Here is a 13,568-nt window from a genome sequence, read left to right as displayed (position 1 = left end):
ATAAAGAGAAACTTGTAGATTGTGATATATATGTGTATATATATATATATATATATATATATATACACTGTATATTCCCCCCTCTCTTGCTTTACCTCCTTTGAGGCTCACACAGTCCAGATCTTCTCTCTCCCTGTCCACGTGGCGGTCATATATCGCCCACCTACCTCTACTCATCCCCCTTCTGCCTTTCTCTCACTTTGAATCCTGGCTCTCTTTCTTTCTCTCCTCAGACTCCCCTGTTCCTCTCCTTGTGGACTTCAACTGCCACCTTGATGACCCCTCTCTTTCTTGGGCCTCCCGCTTTCTCTCTCTAACCTCTTCTTTTGGCGTTCAACAGTGGACTGCAGCCAGCACCCACAAGGATGGCCACTATCTAGATCTGGTTTTCACTAAAAACTTTTCTCTCGCTGATTTCTCCATTTCTCCTTTTCCTCTCTCTGAAGATCACCTCATCTCATTTTCTCTCTCTCGCTTCTCCCCCTCTCCATCTCCATTTAGCCCTCATTTTTGCAGAACCCTGCGCTCTATTAACCTACCAGCTTTTGATTCCACGTTACGATCCTCCCTCTCCTCTCTCAGTTCTGCTTCAGAACCTGACAACCTGGTCAGGAACTTCAACTCTGCCTTATCCTCCTCTCTTGATATACAAGACCCGCTTTCTCTCTGCCGTCCTCTCCCTTCTAACCCCAGACCCTGGCTAAATTCACACACATGCATGCTGCATTCCTCCACTCGTTCCTCTGAATGCCTCTGGAGGAAATCTCATACTCTCACAGACTTCCTTCACTACAAATTTATGCTATCCTGTTTCAACTCTGCCCTCTCTCAGGCTAAACAAATCTACTTTTCATCACTAATCAATACGCACATGTCTAACCCACGCCGACTCTTTTCTGTCTTTGACTCTCTACTCAGACCACCCTCGGCTGCCTCCTCTTCTTCCTCCATCTCACCTCAGGACTTTGCTGACTTTTTAAAGGAAAAGGTGGAATCCATACGTCAGAACATCCCATCTGTTGCTTCTTCCCATCCCACACCGCTTCCTAACTCTCCTCCTGCCTTCCTTGGCTCTTTTTCCACTGTCTCGGAGGAGGATGTGTCACTGCTGATCTCCTCTTCTCCCTCTACCACCTGCCCTCTTGATCCCATTCCCTCCCATCTCCTAAAACAGGGGTGAGCAAACTTTTTATGCCGAGCCCCCCTTTTCATCCGTGAAATTTCACGGGCCCCCCTGACTGATGTAATCAAAATCACATGACGTCACCGCACGTGAGCTGGTTCAGCCAATGAGGGCGAACCAGCTTTGTGACGCGTCCGCCACGCGTCTACAATCTCCTGCAGCCAAGTTCACAAATCGCTTGGGCTGCAGGCGTGCGTGCAGGCAGTATACTAGTATTGGATCACTGTTTATTGTTTGCTGGCATCTGGTAATATGTTTTTTTTCTGGTGCACAAAGGCAATCCATTTGAGGGGGCATTCATCAATCTCTTTGCTACATCCCTTCCCTCCCGCCCCCCTTTTTTCCCCTCCCTTTTTTCCTTCTCCCATTTGCTTTCCCCAGTGTTATCCACTCCTACCTACCAGTTTTATGTATTATTTATTTATTCCCATTTTAAATGTTGCCCACAGATCAGGGACCCCCATAACCAAACTCAAGGGGGGTACTGATGAATCTCCCCTGCTGATCAATACTCCGAAGTGACCCCCCTGACCCAAAGAAGAACTCTCAGCCCCCCAAAACTCATCCTCCCAAGCCCCTCAATTCTGCCATCCGTGCCTGACCTTCATCCCTCCATTTAGCCATTGTCTCTCCCTCCCCCCAGTGTCTCTCTCACCTACCCCCAGGGTCTCTCTGTCTCACCTTCTCCCTAGTGTCTCTCTCTCACCTTCCCCCCAGTGTCTCTCACCTTCCCCCCAGTGTCTCTCTGTCTCACACCTTCCCCCAGTGTCTCTCACCTTCCCCCCAGTGTCTCTCCCCCTCCCCTCAATATGTCTCCCACCTCTCCATGTCTCTCTCTCCCACTCCCCTCAATATGTCTCCCACCTCTCCATGGCTCTCTCTCCCCCTCTTCTCAATATGTCTCCCACCTGTCCATGTCTCTCCCCTTCTCCTCAATATGTCTCCCAACTCTCCATGTCTCTCTCTCCCCCTCCCCTCAATTTGTCTCCCACCTCTCCATGTCTCTCTCTCCCCCTCCCCTCAATATGTCTCCCACCTCTCCATGTCTTTCTCTCCCACTCCGCTCAATATGTCTCACACACACACACACTCTTACTTTCACTATTAAGACACACTTACTTTCACAGCAGTCCCCCATGTCGGCTGAAAACTGGGACAGGAGGAGGAGGGGCTGTCTGTGTGCAGGGAAGGCCCTGCCCCTGCTGCAGGCAGACCACACAGAGACAGCAATAGGGAGCTTGTGAGATGCTTGGCCGCCCGTGCACAGCTCCGCCTGCCCCCAGGTTTCCCCGCACACAGCCTGAGCCCCCCCTAAATAATCTTGCGCCCCCCAGTTTGCGCACCGCTGTCCTAAAACCTCTTGCTCCTTCTATAATCCCTACGCTCACACAGATTTTTAACTCTTCCCTCTACTCTGGTACCTTTCCCTCCTCCTTCAAGCATGCAACCGTTATACCATTACTCAAAAACAGCAAGCTTGACCCTACCTGTCCTTCTAACTATCGACCTGTCTCCCTCCTGCCTTTTGCATCTAAACTCCTTGAACGTCTTGTATTCTCTCGATTGCTACACTTTCTCAACACCGATTGTCTCCTAGATCCTCTACATTCTGGTTTCCGTACTCACTCGACTGAGACAGCCCTCACTAAAATAACTGATGACCTCCATGCTTCCAAAGACAGAGGTCATTACACTCTGCTCATATTACTCGACCTCTCTGCAGCATTTGACACCGTGGACCACCCTCTTCTCCTTCACATTCTCCATACTCTTGGTATTCGGAACAAAGCTCTATCCTGGATCTCCTCTTACCTCTCCCATCGTACTTTCAGTGTCTCTTTTGCTACCACCTCCTCTATCGATCTCTCTGTGGGGGTACCCCGGGGCTCTGTCCTGGGACCCCTTCTCTTTTCTCTTTACACACTCTAGGTGACCTAATCACATCTTTTGGGTTTAAATATCACCTCTATGCTGACGACACATAAATTTACCTTTCAACCCCTGACCTTACACCTGCTATACAGACCAAAGTTTCTGAATGTCACTCTGGAATATCATCCTGGATGGCCATTCGCCGACTGAAACTTAACATGGCAAAAACAGAGCTCCTTATACTTCCTCCCAAACCTGGCCCTACTACCTCCTTCCACATTGGTGTTGGAAGTACCAGAATTCACCCAGTAGCCCAAGCACGCTGCCTAGGGGTCAGACCGCGCACTGATGGCAGGGGTGGAGGCGTGGGGCTCCTGCTCTCCTCTCTCTGCCGTTACCAAACCCTTCCTATTCCTCCATCTCTTGCTTTTCCCTCCTTTGAGGCTCACACTGTCCAGATCTTCTCTCCTCTCCCTGTCCATGTGGCGGTTATCTATCGCCCACCTACCTCTACTCATCCCCCTTCTGCCTTTCTCTCTCACTTTGAATCCTGGCTCTCTTTCTTTCTCTCCTCAGATTCCCCTGTTCTTCTCCTTGGGGACTTCAATTGCCACATTTATGACCCCTCTCTCCCTTGGGCTTCCCGCTTTCTTTCTCTAACCTCTTCTTTTGGCCTTCAACAGTGGACTGCAGCCAGCACCCACAAGGATGGCCACTACTTAGACCTGGTTTTCACTAAAAACTTCTCTCCAATTTCTCCATTTCCCCTTTTCCTCTCTCTGACCATCATCTCATCTAATTCTCCCTGTCTCGCTTCTCCCCTTCTCCACCTCCATCTACCCCCCGGTTCTGCCGAAACCTGCGCTCTATTCACTTACCTGACTTTGAGTCCACTTTACGCTCCTCTCTCAGCTCTGCTACAGACCCTGACAACCTGGTCAGGAACTACAACTCTGTCTTGTCCTCGTCTCTTGATCTACATGCCCTGCTTTCTCTCTGCCGCACTCATCCTTCTAACCCTAGACCCTGGCTAAATTCCCACACGCGCATGCTGCGTTCCTCCACTCATTCCTCTGAACGCCTCTGGAGGAAGTCTCACACTCTCGCAGACTTCCTTCACTACAAATGTATGCTATCCTGTTTCAACTCTGCCCTCTCGCAAGCTAAACAAGCCTACTTTTCTTCACTAATCAACATGCACAAGTCTAACCCACGCCGACTGTTCTCTGTCTTTGATACTCTATTCAAAGCACCCTCAGCTGCCTCTCCTTCCTCCATCTCCGCTCAGGACTTTGCTGACTATTTTAAGGAAAAGGTGGAATCCATACGGCAGAACATCCCCTCTGTTTCTTCCTCCCATCCTACACCTCTTCCTAACTCTCCTGCCTTCCTTGACTCTTTTTCCACTGTCTCAGAGGAGGATGTGTCGCTGTTTTTCGCCTCTTCTCCCTCTACAACTTGCCCTCTTGACCCCATTCCCTCCCATCTCCTAAAACCTCTTGCTCCTACTATAATCCCTACGCTCACACACATTTTTAACTCCTCCCTCTGCTCTGGAACCTTTCCATCCTCCTTCAAACATGCAACAGTCATACCATTACTCAAAAACAGCAAGCTTGACCCTACCTGTCTTTCTAACTATCGACCTGTCTCCCTCCTGCCTTTTGCCTCAAAACTCCTTGAACGTCTTGTATTCTCTCGCTTGCTCCATTTTCTCAACACCTATTCTCTCCTAGACCCTCTACAATCTGGCTTCCGCACTGCTCACTCCACGGAAACTGCCCTCACTAAAATAACTGACAACCTCCATGCTGGCAAAGACAGAGGTCATTACACTCTGCTCATATTACTCGACCTCTCTGCAGCATTTGACACAGTGGACCACCCTCTTCTCCTCCACATTCTCCATACTCTTGGTATTCGGAACAAAGCTCTATCCTGGATCTCATCCTACCTCTCCCATCGTACTTTCAGTGTCTCTTCTGCTAACACCTCCTCCTCCTCTATTGATCTCTCTGTAGGGGTACCCCAGGGCTCTGTCCTGGGACCTCTTCTCTTTTCTCTGTACACACTCTCACTAGGTGACCTAATAACATCTTTTGTGTTTAATTATCACCTCTATGCCGACGACACACAAATATACTTTTCAACACCTGACCTTACACTTGCTGCACAAACCAAAGTTTCTGAATGTCTCTCTGCTATATCATCCTGGATGGCCCTCCGACGCCTTAAACTCAACATGGCTAAAACAGAGCTCCTCATACTTCCTCCCAAACCTGGCCCTACTACCTCCTTCCACATTACTGTTGGAACTACAATCATTCACCCAGTAGCCCAAGGACGCTGCCTAGGGGTCACACTCGACTCCTCTCTCACATTCGCCCCTCACATTCAAAACATTTCTAAAACTTGTCGCTTTTTCCTCCGCAATATAACAAAGATACACCCTTTCCTCTGTTGCTCGACTGCTAAAACTCTGATTCAGGCCCTCATTCTCTCCCGTCTTGATTACTGTAACCTCCTGCTGTCCGGCCTTCCTGCCTCTCACCTGTCTCCCCTACAATCTATCCTAAATTCTGCTGCCAGAATCACTCTACTCTTTCCTAGATCTGTCTCAGCATCTCCCCTCATGAAATCCCTCTCCTGGCTTCCGATCAAATCCCGCATCTCACACTCCATTCTTCTCCTCACTTTTAAAGCTTTACATTCTTCTGCCCCTCCTTACATCTCATCCCTAATTTCTCGTTATGCACCATCCAGACTCTTGCGTTCTTCTCAAGGATGTCTTCTTTCTACCCCCTTTGTATCTAAAGCTCTCTCCCGCCTTAAACCTTTTTCACTGACTGCCCCACACCCCTGGAATGCCCTTCCCCTCAGTACCCGACTAGCACCCTCTCTATCTACCTTTAAGACCCACCTTAAGACACACTTGCTTAAAGAAGCATATGAATAGCACTGTGGATATTCTGAACACATGATACATAAAGCTTGGCCCCCTGCAGACGCACTTACCAGAACTCCCTCCTACTGTCTCTGTACGTTCTACCTACCTACCAATTAGACTGTAAGCTCCTCGGGGCAGGGACTCCTAATTCCGAAATGTTACTTATATGTCTAAAGCACTTATTCCCATGATCTGTTATTTATATTATCTGTTATTTATTTGATTACCACATGTATTACTACTGTGAAGCGCTACAGTATGTACATTAATGGCGCTATATAAATAAAGACATACAATATAATACCATACAATACACTCGACTCCTCTCTCGCATTCGCCCCTCACATTCAAAACATATCTAAAACCTGTCGCTTTTTCCTCCGCAATATAACAAAGATACGCCCTTTCCTCTGTTGCTCGACTGCTAAAACTTTGTCTCAGGCCCTCATTCTCTCCCGCCTCGATTACTGTAACCTCCTGCATCTCACCTGTATCCCCTACAATCAATCCTAAATGCTGCTGCCAGAATCACTCTACTATTTTCGAAATCTGTCTCAGCTTCTCCCCTGCTGAAATCTTTCTCCTGGCTTCCTATCAAATCACGCATCTCGCACTCAATTCTCCTCCTCACTTTTAAGGCCTTTCACTTTTCTGCTCCTACTTATATCTCAGCTTTAATTTCTCGCTATGCACCATCCCGACTCTTTCGTTTTGCTCAAGGATGTCTTCTCTCTTCCCCCTTTGTATCTAAAGCCCTCTCCCGCCTTAAACCTTTCTCACTTTCTGCCCCGCACCTCTGGAATGCCCTTCCCCTCAATACCTGACTAGCACCCTCTCTATTCACCTTTAAGACCCACCTTAAGGCACACTTGCTTAAAGAAGCATATGAGTAACACAGTGGCTAATACTATACACAATACATAAAGCTTGGCCCCCTGTAGATGCACTTACCTGAACGCCCTCCTACTGTCTCTATACGTTCTCCCCACCAATTAGATTGTAAGCTCCCCGGAACAGGGATTCCTCTTCCGAAATGTTACTTTTATGCCTGAAGCACTTATTCCCTTGATCTGTTATTTGTTTTATTTGTTATTTATATGATTGTCACGTGTATTACTAATGTGAAGCTCTATGTACACTAATGGCGCTATATAAATAAAGACATACATATACACAATCTAACAAAAAGAAATTTGGACGTTTAGGCGCAAAGGACTAGATTAGGCGGTTGAATTTTAGCTTTCCAGCTTGGCATAAGGAGGAATCCTCAGTCCAGGCACTGCAGTCTCCACAGCTTGCTCTGTCACGGCTGCTGGGGGTCCTTTCTCAGGGGGCTGTCCACCTTCTGCTAGCAATGCGCTGTGGGTCATGTTCCCACTCTTGCCTGTGATCTGGTTTTCTTGATTCCCTCCGTGCCGGGATCGTGCTCTGCTCTGTAGCCCGGTACCACTTCCGGGTATGATGCGTGTTGTGACGTCACACTGCTCAACTACGGTGGCTCCAAAGTGACACTCTACGCATTTCGCTAAGGTTCTTCACTTCGTCTGGGGACTTGTTCTTAACATATTAGGAGCTCCACCTGTTTAAGTATTTTAGCGCTTCCTACACTGTTTTTTTATATACAGTATGTATGTATGTATATATATAGTGCTCGACAAATCCGGTCTCCACAGGCGACTGGATTTTGCCTGCTGGCGAGGTGCTGCTGTGGTGGCAGGTATGGCTGCGGCGGGGTGCTTCGGCGAAGCGATCAGGTCCTTGGGCTTGGTGAAGGGGTTAACCAGGCTCACTAATAAAGGTTAAGCCCACTTGGTTACCCCTGATCCGTGTGTTGAGGTCCTAGAGTGTCAGCTCTTGGACCTAGATGTTAAAAATGCATTACTGTGACTGTGTGTAAATTATGCGTTTGACGATGAGGGGGTACCCAGGCCAGTAAATAAAGATATTATACCTGGCTGGGTGCCCCTGGGTCATATTGGGAAAATGTAGAGTTGCAACTCTCCAGCCCAACAATGACTGTGAACCTGTAATTGTATTATAATTGTCTGTGTGTGTCCCGCTAGGCATAAGGGGACCACATCAATCTCATGAGTTCCACTGCATAAGTAATGTAACAGTTATGTATTATTTGTGTGCATTGTAACAGTGTTTCACTGACAACCGCAGAAAAGAAAAAAGTTTTTAAAACACGGCAGCTTGCTGCATAGCATATTAGCGGTATAGCTAACATTGGCTGGGAGCATCCTAGAGCGCTTAGGCTAAGGCCCCGCTCCCAGAGTCAGCGCACCTGCGCTGCTGACAGGCGGTGCGCTGAGATACACAGACCGCGATCTGCGGTCTGTAGGGAGCGGGAGCCGGAGCGGGAGGTGGGAGGTTTGATCGGGAGGTGGGCGGTTTGACAGGGAGGGGGGGCGTGGCTTGAGCGGAGGGACCCGCTACTCTCCCCCCCCTCCCTCCACGGACTCGGGCTGGAGCTGGAAGGTAAGTTTAAACACACACGCAGGCACTCATTCATACACACGCGCACACACACACACAGGCAGGCACTCACGCACTCATACACACACACGCGCGCACACACAGGCAGGCACTCACGCACTCATACACACACACACACACAGACAGAGGCAGGCACTCGGGCACACACACACACAGACAGGCACTCACGCACTCAGACACATACACACACAGACAGGCACGCACTCAGACACACACACAGAGAAAGGCACTCACCTGCTTTCACTCCACACTCCTCCCCGCTCCCCGAAGCCTCTCCTCCTCCCGAAGCCTCCCCTCCCCATTGGCTCACAGCCACACACGTCACGCGTCAACGCTAGGAAACACCATTCTCTGGTGTCTCCAGCGGCTGACGCGCTACAGCGTGTAGTGCTCTATGCAGCCAGGGGGGACCGGGACCGGCTCGCGAGGATTCCCCTGCTGGTGGGGAACTCGCCGCCCGCGCCAACGAGCGCAGCGGGACCGAGGCCTTAGTTTTGAGGTGAGCGCTGCTGAAGTAAAACCATTAAAAAGGTTATCACACAATTTTTTATAAAGCCTTATAACTGTTTAACTGTTTTAACCTTATAGACTCAAGGGGATTTTACTTCAGGCGTCCAGAACAGGAGGTAACACTAAAGGTGTAAGTACTATGCTTTAAAATGCATGGTGGGAAATCCCAGTGAGTAAGCAATGCATAATTTAGACTCGAGTTTCAAAGGCCATCCAGGACAGAGGTGTTGAACCTTTTGTTAGCAAAGAGGGGTGAAGGAAGAGAATTTCATTAAGCCGTCTGGCAAATGGCTGTTCGGACCAGACTTGCAGGCACTGAGCCGGCAGGGGGTCTAGCATACCAAGTGGGGAAAGATGGCATTTGTGGAACCCGCCCAGTTGCTATGCTGAAGCCCCTCTGCCAGGTTTGAAAGGTACTGGCAAGTCTGTGATAGGGTTAATGAATTATTCCCACGAAGTAGATTGGCTGCATGAGTTAATTATAGGCCTGTTTAGTGCATAAAAAACCCTGCAACCCCTCAGGAAGGAGATTCACCTAAGATTCAGCATGTGGTAAAGAGTTCCATCTAAGGTCTTTCCTGTAACCAGATTTAACATCGTAACTAGTACGTGTATTTTCGTATTATTTTGTAAATCAAGCTGTGTATGTTCATTATGTAAATAAATTATAATTTATGTTATCTTCTGCTCAATCAAAGAATCCGGGTATTAATGTGTTAAAAGTGCTGTCCCGTGACAGACGGCTTGAGAAGAGATATAACTAATTTGAGGGACATTTGCGGAGGTGAAGAGTGGGTGCGCTTGCGAGCGTCAGTATTAACCCTTTTCCCTTATGCAGGTTGCATGGTAGCTGGGTGTCGTACGTGACAAATAATGTGAGAAAAGCTTCCGTAAGAAATGAAATCTTTTCAAACACAAGATATTTCACTTAGGGAAATCTCCCTCTAACTGTTGATGTAAAATATGCAAAATACCATTAAAAAAACACAAAATAGAAGGCGCATGCGCGGCATCAGCGGGCATGGCAGCTGAGTTTAGAAGCTCCAAGCACCAAGAAAGCACCAAGACAGCAATAAAAACTAATACAAACACAAATAAGACATAGGACTGAGCCCTAGGTTACCCGAGGATGACAGCAAGGTCTCAAAAGAGAAAGACAACGGTGGATTTGAAAACTTTTTTCTCTTGACACTGAAATGGTGTGAGTGGGAAAAGTAACAGCACCGACATCCAGTTGTGGCTCAGACTCAGAGAGGGATTCAAGGAGAGAGAGGAGTGAAAATGGAGAGAGGGATCTGATCACAAAGAGTGATCTTAAGAACGATCTGAAAAAACTGTTTAACGATCTAAAATCCATGTTCCAATCGGAGATGCAGGAACTAAGAAAGGACATAACCCATATTGGGGACTGGACTGATGAGCTGGAGACGAAGATGGACTTCACAATAAAAGAGTTACGCAAAAATGAGAAGACCATTACAACCTACCTTAAGACACAGTTAGCAGGCATCGCAGACAGACGAGGATGCTGAAAACAGGGATAGGACGAACAATATGAGGATAAGGTCACAGATATAGAGGATTACATTTCATGATGGCTGTCATCGGTTCTCCCAGATAAGTCTGAGCAGAGTTGCAGCTGAATCATTGCCATAGGGCCTTATGTGCAAGGCCGCAACCAGAGGAGTCAGCTAGAGATGTCCTAATGCGTTTTCATTGTTACAAAATAAAAGAAGATTTATGTCAAATTACATGATATTCTCCTACTAAAAATTTAAAGGAATAAATCTACAAATCTTTCAAGATCTATCCTCTACTACACTAAATAAACGTCGCAAACTGCAACCAGTCATTAAACTCCTCAGTGAAAATGGAGTCAGGTATAGGTGGACTTTCCCCTTCGGATTACTGGTGATTAAGAATGGAAAGGCCTTTCCATGAGATCCTTGGGTGAAGGGGAAGATTTCCTAAAAAAAAAAAAAAAATAGGAATAAAATCTGATTTCACTAACCAGTTCAAAGAGGTGTCCTCTCCTGAGTCGTCGTGGAGGGAACTGAGGAAAGCTACACATGGAAGAAAAGAAATGGTGGCCAATTAACACCAAGTAAGACCTTAAAGTGACACGGTTGCAGTTTTGGTCACCCAATAAAGCCTTAAAGATATATCAAACTTTTCTCACGGATTGAACTAATGGACTATGCTTACCTTGGACTTTGGTCCGTGTCTTCCTCCCCCGGCTAGACAGAGGTCATAAAGTATCCTGGGTTCAGATGCAGAACCGGCCCAGGAACGAGCAGCACCTTTGGGAAATTGCATTTGCATTGCAGTTTGTACTAATTCCTTGTAATAGGTTGAGCGTTGAGTTATTTCTTTCATTGGTTACATTTACCGGATAGCCCTGCCAGGAGAGGAAAGGAAGAGCCAGAAGTAGGTGGAGGAGTGCCCATAGGAAGCAGAGCTTGAGAGCACAGGAGGAGACCCGGACATGATGTGGTGGTGGCAGATGGCTCATGCGGATCACAGGTCGGGAGGATCCTCCCCCCCTCTCTAGTTGGCAGCAGCCTGGCATTGTCTGAGGGCTAGTCCTGGGAGAAGAGGAGCAGTAGGGAGTGGATGGGTCCCTGTGCCCTATTGGTGGTGCGCAAAATTCTGCCCTGAGTGTGGGAGGACCTCTCTGCGAGGCAGAAGAGAGGGCTGATGGAGGTGCACCGAGGCGAGACAGGCAGAACGGACAATGCAACACAAGATGCAGAGACGTTGATGGCACTCATAGGCTACGGTTTGGGGGAGGGGAAGGGCCGTGGGAAGTAAGAGGGCCTACTTACTATGGATAAAGCTGAGAGATAAAGAGGTAAGATTAGGGGCCTTTACATTCAATCACATGAGAAAAGGAAGATGAGCTTAGAGGGGAGGTGAGATCACTGTGAGGAAAGATGGGGATGAAAAAAATGAATTGAGGCATCCGACTTTGGCTCTATTACCAATAGGTTTGTGCTATATGTTACACACATACCACTAAATTCAGTGAGGTTATTACTATATGTTACTCTAAGGGTTGAATGGAAATAGTTTAAAGGTTAGTAGGTAAGGATAAGTTATTTGGTCATGCATCAGTTTTTATTGAGATGTAGAGGCAGGGGCACAGAAAATATTCCCCTTGAATTAGACATATTGTAAGAGGAGCAAAATCTATAGGATTAGTGAAGTGGGAGAAGATGAAACATCTGAGGATGACAAAGAAGCATAGAGAACAGCAATAATGGGGGGTTTGTAGGTATAACATAGGAAAGTCCTTTGCGCAGAACATGGGATAGACACAGATGGATATTACCTGCTAAAACATCATCTGTTAAATTAGTCGACGCAAAAGGTTGTAGAAATATTGTCTTATTATGATGTCATCAGGTTTTGAAATTGTATGTTTGCTGTTTTGATAATGTATTTTATTTTTGATGTTTTGCTGGTGAAGGAGTGGGAGCTGCTCTTCCCGGGTTGTTCCCATGTCCCAGTTTCTTGGTGAAGTGGGATTTACCCGACACCAATCAAGACCCTTGGGACTCTGAGCGTCCTCAGCACTCAGAGTCCTGGACTCTTTTCTGTCAGAGTCCAGTGGAACTCAACCACAAAAGGGCAGAGGAGTCTAGGTCAAATATGACCATAATGACCTTGATCAGAATTTTTGTTACACCACCCTATCCGTTTGCGTGGTCTTCCCTACCCCCCCTGGTTTGTCTCGAAAGTCTAAAGGGTCAGAAAGAAATCTAGGAATCTTCGTCGGTCGTCGATGCTCCTCTGCGGTCTTGTCTGTGGGGCGGACTATAAGAGGAAGAAGGCAGACATTATCCTACTACAAAAAACACATTTCAGCAATTCAAGTTACCCGAAATATTTTGACAAGCAGTTCAGGCAGTGTTATCTCTCCTCAGCTAATGCTAAGAGAGGAGTAGCAATACTGCTCCATAATAGGCTCCCTTTGGTGATTGAGCAGGTTAAAAGAGATACAGGTGGAAGATTTGTAATTCTGGTGGGCAAGATTTAGGGTTTTACCGTAGCCAATGTTTATGTGAGCACGACCCAATGTATGTATGCATGTCTTTATTTATATAGCGCCATTAGTGTACATAGCGCTTCACATTAGTTATACACGTGACAATCAAATAAATAACAGATCATGGGAATAAGTGCTTCAGACATAAAAGTAACAATTCAGAAGAGGATTCCCGGCCCTGGGGACCTTACAATCTAATTATATTTTTTACATCTTTTTTCAGCGTATTGAATATAATTAATTTAACATTTCTTTCAAGAAAAATACCCCCATTCACGCTCCTCCTTAAATACGCTTGCTTCCCACTTCCTGGGTTACAACTCTAGCCACGGTTCCACCTATGACGCTCACTGGTGTCCGCACTCGTCCTGAATCTCCCTGACCCCATGGCACATACTGGCTGTCCTCCCCTTCTTAAAACATCGAAGCACTGAGTGGCCACCTCCACAATGTGAACGCTTATGTCGAAATTGAATTGACCCCTACCACTTACAGTGGCTTTCACTAAA

This window comes from Ascaphus truei, unplaced genomic scaffold (genome assembly GCF_040206685.1).
Source record: "Ascaphus truei isolate aAscTru1 unplaced genomic scaffold, aAscTru1.hap1 HAP1_SCAFFOLD_683, whole genome shotgun sequence".
Classification (NCBI taxonomy): domain Eukaryota; kingdom Metazoa; phylum Chordata; class Amphibia; order Anura; family Ascaphidae; genus Ascaphus; species Ascaphus truei.
Note: the sequence above shows the minus strand (reverse complement) of the source record.